Source organism: Labrus bergylta, chromosome 3 (genome assembly GCF_963930695.1).
Source record: "Labrus bergylta chromosome 3, fLabBer1.1, whole genome shotgun sequence".
NCBI classification, from domain to species: domain Eukaryota; kingdom Metazoa; phylum Chordata; class Actinopteri; order Labriformes; family Labridae; genus Labrus; species Labrus bergylta.
Window position 1 is genome coordinate 33,975,735 of NC_089197.1, and position 15,058 is coordinate 33,990,792.

Genomic DNA, 15,058 nt, shown 5'->3' on the forward strand with positions numbered 1-15,058 from the left:
CCTCTTTGTAGTTTTTTTATGGTCCATGTCAACTGTCGACTATGTCATTGTCAACTATGAAAACTATGGACGCATTTGGCCAAAAGTCACAAGTTAACATGGTCTCTCTTTAAACCGTAACACCGCTTAACATTAACATCAACCTTAAAACCTTAATTATCAACATAATTAACTGATTAACTGCTATCAAAGTGAAATGTTTGATTAACTGGGCCCACCTCTGATTGTGTCCTTCTTTCTGTAAAGTATAGCAAGGCTGTGGGGGCAGTGAGCACTTTCCCTGTCTTTGAGTCTGCGCAGTAATCAGGCTGATATAATTCTGTTGCACAATATTTACATCGCAACACTTCAGCTTTGATCTGTTTCTGTCTGCCTATGTAGAGCGACTGCAGACCGCTCATCAAGCATGCAAAGGTGTGATGAGTTGTGATGTTCCCCCCGAAGTTGCACCTGGGCCTGCTGAAGTTGAATGGAGTTGAACACATGCAAACAAATCCTTTTGTTCTCCGAGGACAAAGCTGCTCGCTCTCTCCGGACTGGCACTCTTACACAATCTGCTATTGTTTCCCCTTCATCGCTCCTTGTCACTCTTTATGTCAAAGTTTAATTAGGACAACGAGCTTCTGCGGGCTCATTTCTCACTTCAGCAACTTTCTAACACTTCATAATGAGTGAGGGAGAGAGACTCAAAGGGAGGAGGGAGAGTGGGAGTGTTGGGGTGTTAGCTCGGCCTTGGCAGGAGAAGTCAGGGGAAATAATATGAAATGCAAAGCATGGCCTAGACCCATGCAAATAAACAGGAAGCTGCTCCGAAGGCGATGTAGTGATCCCTGAAACAGTTTGTGGGATTAACTGAAAGTGAGAAATCAACATACCCTCAAATATTCTGTTGGAAAATCAGACAGAGGCACAAAGTTTATTTTTTTAACCAAATGAGTTGAAGTGCAAAAAAAAGGGTGGTAGGACAAAAGTAGTAAATCAAATATGCAAAAAAAACAGAAAGAATGGAATAAACAGTTCAACTGAAAACATGAAGGGTAAGACATGGAACGATGGACAAATAAAAGCAGGTAAATGGGGCAAGAGGAAGAGAGTGTTATAAACAGGACTGACTGATGCCAAACTTCAGGGTCAGGTGAGTAAGAACGGCTATTTGTAGAAAATGAAGGGAATTCAGAAGTAATTTGTGGAAGAGTAGCTGCAGCCATGTGCCAAGACTAATGGGTATCATATAAAACAAACGATGCAATGGCCGAATTAAAACTGTAAGAAAAGTATGAATTTAGAAATCGAACAAGGAAGACAAAATACAAACTGTTACTTCATCACACCCCTGATTCTGTGTATACTCCAGACTGCAGGTCGGGCTGGGATGATGCTGTTAAAAACCCTGTGTGATTAGTTCAAGAGATTTTATCAAAAAAACACCAAGAGCGCTTCTTTAACCTTAATCCCTCCAAGTCAAACACATGTTGGAGACCAGAGCATTCGATGTTTACCAATGAATCACAGTGCTTGAGGAGAAACTTGATGAGATGGCTTAAATTTGGAGACATGGACAGCAGGTTGCCTAGTAACCGAGTATGTGTAACTGTACGTCCACTGATGGGTTTAACTAGGGCGCATTCATGCTATACGTTCCATAGGGATATGGAGCTTTCTGCCTGTACTCTGCATTCATTTCAACTGTATTTCTCCAAGTTTTCTGGAAGCTTACAAAATACACCTGACATCCTGGGTTCAAGCCAGACCAGCAAAACACAACAAAGAATGCTTTGGAAAATGGTGGAACTTTATGAGGAAAGATTGTGCGAGTTGGTTCGAAACTATGAACATAATGAACATATGTATACTGTATATGGAGCTCAGCGTAAATTCAAGCCAAAAGAGTGATTATATTCTCTCACACAATTGATTCATAGGGTAAATGGACTTGAGCTTGTACAACGCTTTTCTAGTCTTCCAACTACTCAAAGCACTTTTACACCACATGTCACACCCACCCTTTCACACACTGATGGTAGTACTCGCTATGTAGTATCATCCATCAGAAGTAACTAATCCCATTCATACACCACTACAGAAGCAGCGGGAGCAATTCAGGGTTAAGTGTCTTGCCCATGGACACATCGGACATGTTGCCCAGCTGGAGATCGAACCCTCGACCTTCCGGGTATCATATACTGCCTCATTACCCCTCCATAATGTACATGAAGTCCTCATGATGGAGTCTAATCCCCAATGACTTTACGCATTTATTTCCTAAATTGTTAAATAAATAATTATTCATTCTTATTTAAGTCTCTCCTGATTTAAATTATTTTAGCTGGGCCAAGCGGAGGGACAGACAAATACAACAGCTTGGCGTAGATCAGACTGAAACCCTCATTTCACAGAAGGAGAAATGGAGGCCAATATAAGACTGCACCCTCTAGCGGATGCATTGCTTGACATACATCCAAGCGTAAAGGATGCGTGGGAGTATATCGGTAGTGATAGTTACATCTTTTAAAACATATGTATCTATTTTCATACATAAAGGAAACAGTAAGGAGCTTTTAGTCTTGGTAATGGAGAAGAGGTCAATAAACCTAGGTGCCAACTTGCAGGTTTCAACATGACCTGAAAGATCTCAATTAGACAGTTAGGCCTAAAGGTACAATAGGTGACATTTTAAACATTATCAAATATATCCTAACTAAATGTATTATTGAGTAATGACTTCCCAAAAAGATAGTAAAGTAAAACTTCCTCTGGTTTTGTTGTTCTAAGATCTGTGTTCACACTGATGGGACAGTCTACAATTCTACAATTCACTTAGCAGATGCTTTTATCCAAAGCAACGTACATCAGAGAGTAAGTACAACACAAGCAAGGATCTAGAAAATAAAAGGGAACAATGTCAGTAAGAGCAAACGATCAGCTTTGTGTCTGATTGGACACACAGGTGCTGACAGGAAGTGACCAGAGGCAAAGCACAACATTGCAGTTCTTGAGAGCTCTAATCAGTATAGAAACCATCTTATAAGTCATCGTTATCCACAAAAACCATTGTCATTACCATCATCATCATCATTAATATGGAGACCATCATCATTAAGTTAGTAGGTATTCATGAAAGAGCTGGGTCTTTAGCTTTTTCTTAAAGGTGGAGTGGAGGTGGAAGGTGGAAGGTGGAGGTGGAATGGAGTTTGGAAGTTCATTCCACCACCGGGGGGCAACAGAGGAGAAGAGTCTAGTCAGAGACTTTGGACCCTGCTGTGAAGGTTGGATCAGATGCCTTTCATTGGCAGAGTGTAATGGGTGGGAGGGAGTGTAGACCTGGATCAGAGAGTTAAAGTAAGGAGGAGCCGTTTTTGTGGCTGTTTTGTAAGCGAGCAGCAGAGTTTTAAATTTGATGCGAGCAGTAACTGGGAGCCAATGTAAGGAGATGAACAGCGGAGTGACATGTGCCCTTTTAGGAAGGTTGAAGACCAGTCGTGCTGCTGCATTTTGTATCATTTGCAGGGGTTTGATAGTGCATGTAGGAAGATCTGCCAGAAGAGAGTTGCAATAGTCGATGTGTGATATCACAAGAGCCTGTACCAGGAGCTGTGTAGCGTGTTCTGACAGGTAAGGTCTGATCTTCCTGATGTTGTACAGGGCAAATTGACATGACTGGGCAATCGAGACTACTTGAACCTTAAAAGTTAGCTGGTCATCAATCATGACACCCAGGTTGCAATCTGTGGTTGCATAGAGGGACTGGCTGGGATGACAAGGAGTTCAGTCTTTGAAAGATTGAGTTGAAAGTGTCGTTCATTCATCCATTTAGAGATATCAGCAAGGCGAGATTCTTGCAGAGACTGTAACATCGTCTGGCGGGAATGACAGGAAGAGCTGGGTATTGTCAGCATAGCAGTGGTATGAGAAGCCATGAGAGCAGATTATTGAACCAAGTGAGCTTGTGTATATGGAGAAGAGAAGGGGACCAAGCACTGACCCTAGAGGTACCCCTGTGGATAAGCTGTGTGCTTTGGACACTTCTCCCTTCTACTACACTCTAAAGGATCGCCCAGAGAGGTAGGACACGAACCAGCAGAGGGCAGATCCTGAAATGCCAAGTTCAGAGATAATTAATAAGTTGTAAATAATTATTTATAATCATATTTGCCGAGGCACTGGCACTGCTGGCATGCTCTGGAGATGGACCATGCTGTGGAAACAGGAGCAGACTAGAGTGGCAGCAAACAGCGCTGTTGTGCGCTGTCGGACTGAAGTACGCCGGACTAGTTGGAAACTAGTCGTTTCACAACATGGGGGGGAAGAGAGACAACCCCGCCCACTTAGGGAGGCTGTTTGTAGATGATAATGATGGAGTGCCATTAAGAGTTCAACTAAAGGAGAATCAACAGACTCTCCAAACTGATTTGTTTTTATTCTGAAATACCTCAAAGAAATAGGAACTGAATTACATTTAGGCTGCATATCTGAATGGAGATCAGTCCTACAAAAGGCTGAACACAGTCTGAGCACTGAGGGAGGGATGGGTTAGGCAGTGAGCTGAGAGAGTTTGGTTTGGTTTGAGAGAATGGTGCTTAAGTGTGACATCTTCTGGATGGAAAGTCAAAGTACTACCCCTTTAAGTTTCATGGTTGATGGTCCCAAAGTTAGCAGGCAGCCCTGGGCCCTTACTTATTAAATATGTGCATGCACACATCTTCTGACCACCAACCTGGGTTTAAAGCTAATCATGGCAAAGACTTGTGTATACATAGTGTAAATGCACTAAAGGAGTTTGTTAACTGGTTTAGATGACAGAAGTCATATATCCATCCATCCATCCATGTGTAATGTGTTTTATTTATGCATCCAAATCAAATGAAAGAAGAGTGTCCAAACACAATGTGGATGAACAGTCAAAGTGAAGCTTCCTATGTATGCAGATGACCTGGTTGTTTTCAATACAAGTAGTGCTGGTCTCCAGGAGCTGCTGACTAAAGGTTCCTTTTATGGTGCTGTAATATACCAAATATATTACCAGTTAGTGTGCTGTGTTGATAGTAAATGGTAAATGAACTTGGGCTTGTATAGCCGTTTCTAGAATTCTGACTACTCAAAGCGCGTTTACACCGCATGTCACACCTACACATTCACACACTGATGGTAGTGGTTGCCAAGTAGTGAGACCATCAGAAATAACTAATACCATTTAGCATTCATACATCGCCAGCGAAGCAGCGAGAGCAATTCAGGGTTAACTTCCTTGCCCAAGGACACATCGGACATGTTGCTGCAGGAGCTCGGGATCAAACCCTCAAACTTCCAGTTGAGAGACGACAACTCTACCAACTGAGCCACAGTTGCCCTGATCTGTTGCACCATAAAGGATCAGACACCACACTCTCCTGTTGTTACACTGGCGAACAATAACCTTGATGTCAGCAATGAAGTCAAATATCTGAGTCTTTTTATTACAGACAAAATAACAGATGGTGATTTTAGTTACAGTCAATGGTGCAAGATGAATGCACAAGCAAACAACCTGATGTTAGATGATATAAAGATGTCTTTGTATAAAGGGTATTGCACACCACTTACACTGCACACTTATTGAAACACCTATTGTAAAGTAATATTGACAAATTACAAGAGAACAAGCATGCAAGTAGCTTATAATGATGCTTTCAGAATATTACTGATACCTAGATGGTGCAGTGCAAGTGAGATGTTTGTAACTGCACAAATCAATACTCTCTGAACTGTCCTACGAAAGTTTGGACCTGTGTGGTACACTACGCATCTTGGCCCACAGAGCAGGTGGCTCTCCTTATCTTTCCTCCTGACACAGTTGTCATTTTAAAGAACATTACTTACGTTGTTTTACTAGCAAATGAACTTGCGTTCCCGTTAGCAGCCAGGGGTGTTTTTGTTTTAAAATGAGGTGTGGTCAGGTGCAAAGCTGGTGTGGTCCTATCTTGTGGACGCAGAAAACAACTGTGTCTTCGACCACCTCAAACCTGGTTTCAAAGTCTAAAGTCACTGTCGCATTATGTTCTTGATATTTAGATGGCATATTAGAAAGATGGACGGACATCGGGAAGTTCAGAGCACACTTCCACTTAACTTGTTCTTCACACACAGGATGCACAACATGGCACCTTCTCCACACTTTAATATCAGTGCGTTTGCTAATACATTCAAATGTTATTTTAATGGGACAGAGGGCTGGGAGACGGAAAGATTTTGTTTTTTGTTTGTTTCAAAGCACTCCTCCATGCATGCTCGCTTCAATGCTCATTTGTATACACACAACACCACAGGCCAGGCCAGCCTGCAGATAGGCTCATGCTGTATTGAAATATATGTGGCAGGAATGGCAGATAAATAAGCATTTAACACAGGACAGCGGACTAAAGCCAAGAACATTCATTTTTTAATTTCATGGGGACTTCAAACTTATGGTTGTAGTTTGAGTCATGGTGCAGCCTGACACACATACAGACTATAAAAAGAGAACAAATTATATCAAGAAGATGGATGGATGGAGAAAAGAGAGAGAGAGAGAGAGAGAGGGAGAGAGAGAGAGAGATGGGGGAGGGACAATGTGAACCAGTGAGATAAATCTGTCCAGGTGTTCAGAGCTAAACAAAGACTCTTTTCAGGCCCTGATGAGAACTCGCTGCTCCTCCACTTGTTGCAAAAATATACAGGAGAGAAAAGAGGGCACAACACAGGCACAGCATCAAACCCAATTATATTAGCCTCACTAGTGTCCAGTGGGGGAAAAAGTGATGAAGATGCTTATAAAGCACAGTAATACAAAACATAAAATCATACTATCCTGTGCTATGCCAGTCAACCTTTTTCAAACAATACATGGGAATCTTCCATTATTGTTGTCCGCCTACTTGCCCATGAATGGAAGCGTAATACGCATGTGCGAAAAGTGTCAACAACAACCGAGACGTTTTCAAAAGTTTGCATTCTGGAATTGTTTAAAAACTGGTGTTTTCTGCACCCAAAATGCCCTTGACATGTAAACAAACAGAAAAAAAAAACGAACCAAACCAAGGTTGACTGTTATCATCATGTATACAGGGCCTCAGTTAAACATACAGAGATCAAAAGTGAGGATCACAAAAGCCAAAGTCAAACAGTTAGGCTTTTAAAGATTTATTTTTGGGGGCTTTTTGTGCCTTTAATGGAGAGACAGGACAGTGGATAGGGTTGGAAATCAGGGAGAGAGAGAGTAGGGAATGACATGCAGGAAAGGAGCCACAGGTGGGATTTGACCATGGCCTCCATACACTGGCCGTGTGCACTAACCACTGCACTACCAGCGCCCCAAACAGTTTTTTTTTTTAAACAGTCCACAGATTGAGCAGATCTTTAGGCAGGGCTGAGGGCATGCAATGTCTGGGAGCTAAAAATGCCAAGGAGCAGTTGCCTGGGGCGGCTGTGGCTTAGTTAGTAGAGTCGTCTTTTCTCAACTGGAAGGTTGGGGGTTCAATCCCCAACTCCTGCAGCATCATGTCCGATGCATTAAGACACTTAACCCTGAATTGCTCCCGCTGCTTCGTCAGAGGAGTATGAATGTATGAATGAAATGAGTTACTTCTGATGGTCATTTTACATAGAAACCTCTGTCATCAGTGTGTGAATGTGTAGGTGTGACATGCCGAGTAGTCAGAAGACTAGAAAAGTGCTATACAAGCTCAAGTCCGTTTACCAAGTTTACATTTGAGGGGCAGTATAGCAAGAAGATTCTGGTTAAGTCATACATTTTTTCTGCACATTTAATTGGAATTTCGTTGAAGCATATAAATGTAATTTGGAAGGAACATGGCTCAAAGCTTTATACACTCACAGTTTGTACCATAGGTTGTCTAGTGTATGGTGGACTTGGACTTGTGAAGATCGTTCTCGTCTCTGTGAAAGAGACTCCTGCGAAGCCTGTAGTTCTTCTTGTGGACGTCTGCGGATCCATGTTGCTTCACATCAAATTTCTATGTGTTGGAGGAATTTCGGTGTAAGACGATACAGGTAGCTTTTTAGAAGGCTGAAACCACTTTTTTCCAGAGGTCCAGAATTCATTAGAAAATTGGCACTGTTACATCCTACCCATGTCAGGTTACCTGTGCAACTATTAATAGTCGTATACTCTGAATGAGTTAATTGTAAAACAACAATAGGGTGGCTTAACAGCGGTATGAGTTGTAGCATCAGGATGGTCATAGCCCAAGTCCTAACATTCAGTGCCTGACTCTACACGGAGGTCACAGTAGAGTTGACAGGAGAGTCAACAGTTGCTATGTAAATTGCTGATTTTCCACAGGATGTGTGTGTGAAACTTCTGTCTCGACCATGGTCCGACGTGGCACATCCTTACCCACTGGATCCATTCCTGGAGTGTAAGCACAGCGGAGTGCCACCATGAGCAGCACCTTTAAGAAAAAGCTAAAGACCCAGCTCTTTCATGAATACCTACTAACTTAATGATGATGGTCTTCATATTATTGATGATGATGATGGTAATGACGATGGTTTTTGTTTGATAACGACGACTTATCAGATGGTTTCTATACTGATTAGAGCTCTCAAGAACTGCCGTCAATGTTGTGCTTTGCCTCTGGTCACTTCCTGTCAGCACCTGTGTGTCCAATCAGACTCAAAGCTGATCGTTTGCTCTTACTGACATTGTTCCCTTTTTTTCTGGATCCTTGGTTGTGTTGTACTTACTCTCTGATGTACGTCGCTTTGGATAAAAGCATCTGCTAAGTGAATCGTAGCATTGTAGTAGCAGCTTGACTGAAGAGACCAACGTTTAAACAACAGGTTAGTTAGTCTTTCCGTGGCTGATTTGCTCTTTATTTGGTGCCTGTTTTGACGTAATGTTGTTAAGTGATGGGATATACGATCTTGAGTCTGTATATTGTGTTTTATTTTTTAAATGACTTTGTGCATTCCCCTGGCTGACTACCTGTCCGGGTCGATCTGTTCTGTTCAGCTTGACGTAAACTTGCAGCAAGCTATGTTGAAAATAGTCTCAGCAACAAAAACATTTTTGAGGTTTGGATGTGCTGTAGACATGATTTGAACTCAAAATGACAGTAGATCTTAAAACTAAACCCCCTGGTTGGGTTGGACTGTGTCATTGTCTGAATTTTCTCTCTGGCTCTATACATACCTGAGTATATACCAGAGATTTCATCAATGGTACAGTCTCCACTTCAACATCCATTGAATGCAGAGCGATCCATGGGCTCAGCTTGCAGAGGGATACTTGTCTACCCGGCGGCCCTCTGTCACCCCGCCCTGCCTGAGCTGACAGAAGTGAGAGGGCGCTCTTTTGATGTCAGGGAGAGATTCTTACTCCTGGCCATTTCTCACCAACTCACATCAGTCCAGCCTCTGTGGTAAAGAGTGAGAGGGCGCTTTGTGTTTTCAGATCACAACAATTTGCAGCTTCATTCATGAACAGTGTTAAACAAAAGGAGGGTGCATTTAGAAGCTCTCATCACTGGTGGATTCTCTGTGAATGAACTACAGAGCTGAAGAAAAAAAGTCGTGCTGAATTCCAGCTGCAGAGAAAAACCCTCCAAAGTTCCCCAGAAACACAGAAACAGAAACAGAATCACCATCATACACAATCATGTCTTAATATTGTCTGTATCTGATAAAAACAATAAAGACACAACACTTTTTCCAGTATATTATGCAGATGAGTCCTTACAGATGTGATGCATGTGTCACCATTTAAAACCGATTCCCCTTCCTGTACAGTAAGAAGCAGCAAGAGCAGCTCCTCCAGAAAAATGACGTGGACAAAATGTTTGAGTCTGAGCTGGGCTGGCCACAGAGGGATTTAACCCCTGTTTCTAATTATAATAGTAATGTCCGAGTTATTTATAGACATTTGATTTACTGATGATATGCTTTTAGGTAATGCAGAGGTCGAACTGTTTTCTGATCACTGTAAAGTTTGCACATGACATCTCTTGTAAATTCTGCGGCGCAGTTACCACCAACTTTCAGCAGACTGTAAATCTTTTCACTCTGAAAATGCTGATTTGATTTGCATAGGAAGAGGAGAATTTCACCCAAAAGACTCCATAATGGATTATTTTTAAATACACTAAATCATTAAGCTGTCTGCTCTGCACCGCAATTTGAGGAGCATTTAACCCTTTGCATTTGTTTTGTGAATTAGACGGTGTATTTTGTCCCATTTGCATAGATTTGGTGGGCAAAAAAGCTCACAATCCTTTTCTGAATCTGACCTTGAGACTGGAGGAGTTTGCTTACTTTCTACCTGACGGATTGAGGAGGAGCTTACTGTCAAAGACAAAAGTAATTCCCTGGGATGTGTCACATATATAGTCTCTGTTCCAACAACTACTTTTTAAAAGATTACATTGCTTTACCATTGTTTACTGAAAGGTCCCAAGTCATCACTGTTTGTCCGAAGTGTTTGCAGAGAATGTTTAAACTGAAAATATTATCCAGGTTTGTTTTATCTCTTCCAGGGTAAACCTACCTTCTTAATCTTTTATCAATGTGACTCATTTAATCATCTCAGCATTCGTGTGGACCTGTGAGAACATTTCTGTAAAGTGACAGCTCATTAGGTGGTTCTTGGGTTACTTAGAGAAACTTTTAGGCTGCAAACATTCAGTCTTTTCCACAAAGCGTCTGGTGAAACTACAGACTTACTCTTGTATTTGCTGCTCACCCGGGGCACCGGGCTGTGCCAGCCTTCACTTTCCTCCTCCTCGGTTCACAACTGAGCCCATTGTTGTGTCTACCTTAAAGATATGGGCACAGGTAAAACGACACTTCAAGTGGTCTGTCATCCATCAGTCAACAACTGACTGCTGAAAACTCCCCCCCTACAACCCAGACCTGGTTAAAGATTCAGGAGGCAGGAGAACATACACCTTATTAGATATCAGAATCAGAATAGGGTTTTATTTAAGTTTATTTATTTAAGTACATGCAAAACAATTAACAAGGAAAAAAAGCAGAACTAGCAAGAATTTAAATAATAAAATATAAGAAGCAATTACAATAAATAAACTATATTCACCCATCTTTAACAACTTTCTTTATTCCAGTTAATAAATAACTTCTACACATAAATGAAACTACAGGACTCTACTGGAGCCCACTTTACTTCATTTAAATCCAGTTGCTTCTGGCACAGACCATTTACCCATCATAAATAGCACTTAAGTGAGGGGTCATGTTTCAGATTTCAACACAGCTCTGGTTCTAATAAAACGATCTGTCAGAAAAAAGATCCAAGCCAAGTCCAAGTGCAGATAAGAGATAAACCTCTTACATAAAATGTAGGGTGAAACTTTCCAAACACTTTAAAGATGGAGTCAGAAGCATTTTTCGTTGCATCTTCTAAACACAACATTCAAACTGGGCCCCTCCTCCTGGGCTTATCGCCCCCTAGAAGTGCACACTCACTGCAGGATGTAGTGTGTAAGTTTATTGCTTGTACAAACACTGTAAGCTACCACACACTAGCACAAGCTAACCACAGGTGTAGAGGAAAGATCTTTTGAGTGTATCTCCTGTGACCAGACGTCACTGTTGTGGTCTGTGGTTCACTGTTTTTCAACACAGTCTTGTTGGTTGGCTCTATATACGTTTTTAATATATCCATAACATGCATCTAAATCTTGTTATCTCAAGCACCGGAATGTTGCACACAGGGTATGATTTTAACTTTTGGACTCACTGACCAATCTGGCAGGTAGATGAAAAAAATAACTGGCCAAGCACATTTTTCATCAGCCAAAATAATACATTTTTAATAATAATAATAATAGGTTTTCGATTCACATACACATATGTTACAGCACATTTAATTGAGTCAATAAGGTAATATGTTCTGTTGAATCGATTCACAGATTGAAGCCACAGATTGGATAATTTTATAATATCAGGAAATTGAGAAATGATTTCAAGTTTGACTTGCTTGTGCAACTATTTTGCATCCTCGGTTATCTCATTCGTACGACGGAGGATTAGGGCCAAATTTAAAAAAATAATAATAATAATTCGATATTAAACAAGTAAATTTACAAGAATAAAGTTGTACATTTATGAGAATAATGTTGTAAAAGTATGAGAATAAAGTTGTAAATTCATGAGAATAAAGTTGTAAATTTACGACTTTAATCTCAAAATATTTTTTTTTTTTTTTTTTTTAACGTGGCCCTAATCCTCCACCACTGTTATTTTTCCACCATATCCTCTCTCACTTGTTGCCTGTGTCTTTGCTGCTGAGATGAAAAGCAGTCTGGTAGATATGGTGTCAAAGATCAGACTTAGACCATGTCCCTGCTCTCCACTCAGGAATGTAACAGCATTGTGTGACTCCATGTGAAAGCTCCACTCTAATGTGCAGGATAGAATCACAGAACAATGTTTACATCTCCCTTTGGCCTGGAGATGGAGATATAGGGGGTCAGTGGGTTTGTACTGGATATAAAACAAGGACTGACTCTGTAAATGCAACCAGTCTACATTCAATGCTGAACTTGACCATCATCCTTTTAACCTTTTATCTATCTCTTTGCATATATTCAATTCACCTGTGGAATTTTCTCTGCACAAATGAGCAGCAGCCTGCGAGGGTGAGAAGGTTCAAGGTGCCAAAACTGCAGTTCCTTGAGTGCTTAAAGCTGGCTCCTGAAGTGATTCAATCCCCATAGAGCCCAGTGTTAAAATGTCCAACTCTACAGCAGAAATTATTGTTTACAGCTTGGTACAAAAACAGTTTTAGTATCTATAGGTCATTTTTCTATTCATGCTATTCATTCATGGGGAGCGTGCCTATGTTCCCACATTTCTACGATTTTTTTCAAAATTAGGCCCTATGTTCCCACATTTCCTTTTTTCCAGTTAGGGTTAGGGTAATTTACCCTAACCCAACCCTGTGGGAACATAGGGCCTAATTTTGAGAAAATTCTTAGAAATGTGGGAACATAGGGCTGACCCCCATTCATGCTCCATATGCTATTATTGGCAGTAAATTATATTTTTGCTCACCATACTTTCTCTGTGATTTCGATCAGTGTTTTTCATCAGTGTTTTTTTTGCAGAGGAGAGGCTGTAGTGATGGGGAAGCTGTTAATCTGAAGTGTTAATCACTAGGCATCTCCTTATGGAGTTATATCAAATTCTGGAACCCATGTGAACCCAAGAGAACAACCGGCACTCCAATCTCATACCTGTAGCCAACCGCTGCAGGTGCACTCCACACTGATGGGGATTTTGGCCACCTGGACAACTATCAAGTGTGTTCTACATTCTGTCTTACGAATGAAATGTAGAATGTGCTTAAGTACTAAAAATCTGTATTAATCAATAGGTACGTAGGTAATCAGTGTTGATAAATCCTACATGTTCTTAACCAGCAGGCTTGTGCACGTTCAGGGACATTTGCATTCAGAAACTCCTCCAATAAACCATTTATGGTAAATGGTAAATGGACTTGAGCTTATATAGCACTTTTCTAGTCTTCCGACTACTTAAAGCACTTTTACACCACATGTCACACCTACACATTCACACACTGATGGTAGTGCTCTCTATGTAGTATCATCCATCAGAAGTAACTAATGCCATTCATACACCACCACCGAAGCAGCGGGAGCAAACTTGGAATATGCATCTACGTTGAGTTTGATTAAGGTATGCTGTGACACTCATAGTGCTTTTTATTTTTATTTTTATTTTCAATGGTCTACCGCTAGATTCTCTACGTAAGCGTGGTCAGAGCTGTGCTTATATTTACACACAGGTCCGCGTTGACCCTGATGTACGAGGATTTCTGCACTCAAATATTTGTTGGTTTCTACATCAGATTGATAAGTAAGGGCCAGTATGTCTAAATAAACACCAACAACATACACACATAGTTAAGTAATTCTGCAAGTGGACAAACAAAGTTACTCAAGTACAGAAAATATGGTAACTTAAAAAAATAGATGTTTTTTTTTTGTTTTTTTACACAAGTCTACACTCAGGGCTATTGTATGACTTAAATCAATAATAAGTGATCATTAAATAACTATTACATTTCTATTATTAATATAATAAGGGGCTAAATCAGTCGGTGCCTATCAACAATGTTACCATGACGATTATATGCTTTTTTTCCACTGACTTGCCCTTGTTGCTCCATTCAGGAAGGAAGCTTTGTTTTAAAATGAGAAAATCAAATTTTTGGAGTCTGGCCTCACAATAAAGTTGAAAAAGTTTTCCTTCCCCTCCTAGTTCATTATCTTTATGTGGACAGTACTGAGCTCAATCAGCAGGAGACTGCAGCTCAGTGCAGAGTAAAGGGGCAGATAGCTTCTTTCCACATTCAGACATGAAACAAGAGCAAACTGCACAGAGCACTAGCAGAACTCTTTGGGTGTGTTGGCTCCTCAATCTCATTAGCTCTATATGCTTTGGGAATTAGACTTTGAGATGGAGTGGCTAGCAGGAGCAAATGATGAGCAATCTTTTTTATCTTTACGTCGATCATCACCATTAGTTGACTTTCAAGCTCTTCATACTGGGACCTCAACCCATCAGAACAACTAACCCAAGTGTATGATCCAGGAACAGTCCATACAGGGTCACGATTTGAAGTGTCACTGTCCAAGCTGTTAAATTTGACAAGAGAGACAGAAGAGGTTGTTATTTTGTATTTGGTGTGGATATTTAGTGGAAAACAGTGGAGGATGTCCTACTGAATGGATCTGCTGCCTCTAACTGCAATCTGACGCAGGCATATAAAGTTTTCTCTGTGTGCTGGAGATCAAGTTTCTCAAAGTAGATTATCAGAACTCTCTTTATCAGGATGTTATACTCTCTCCTACAAACTTAAAACATTAGTGACTGAGCACTGTTCTCTACCTTTCTCTCTCTATCTCTCTGTCACACACACACACACGCACACACACACACACACACACACACACACACACACACACACAGGGCTGCTTTTCTGCTGAGAAATGTAACGCTGTGCTGGTCAGTGCCACAGTGGAGATATCACCTGTTCTCC

The 15,058-nt window shown here is 40.9% G+C and overlaps 1 pseudogene; it reads right to left on the bottom strand.

Moving 5' to 3' along the window:
- Positions 1-3,096: 3,096 nt before the first annotated feature.
- LOC136178622 (uncharacterized) lies at positions 3,097-3,824 on the bottom strand (annotated as a pseudogene).
- Between the last annotated feature and the right edge of the window lie 11,234 nt (positions 3,825-15,058).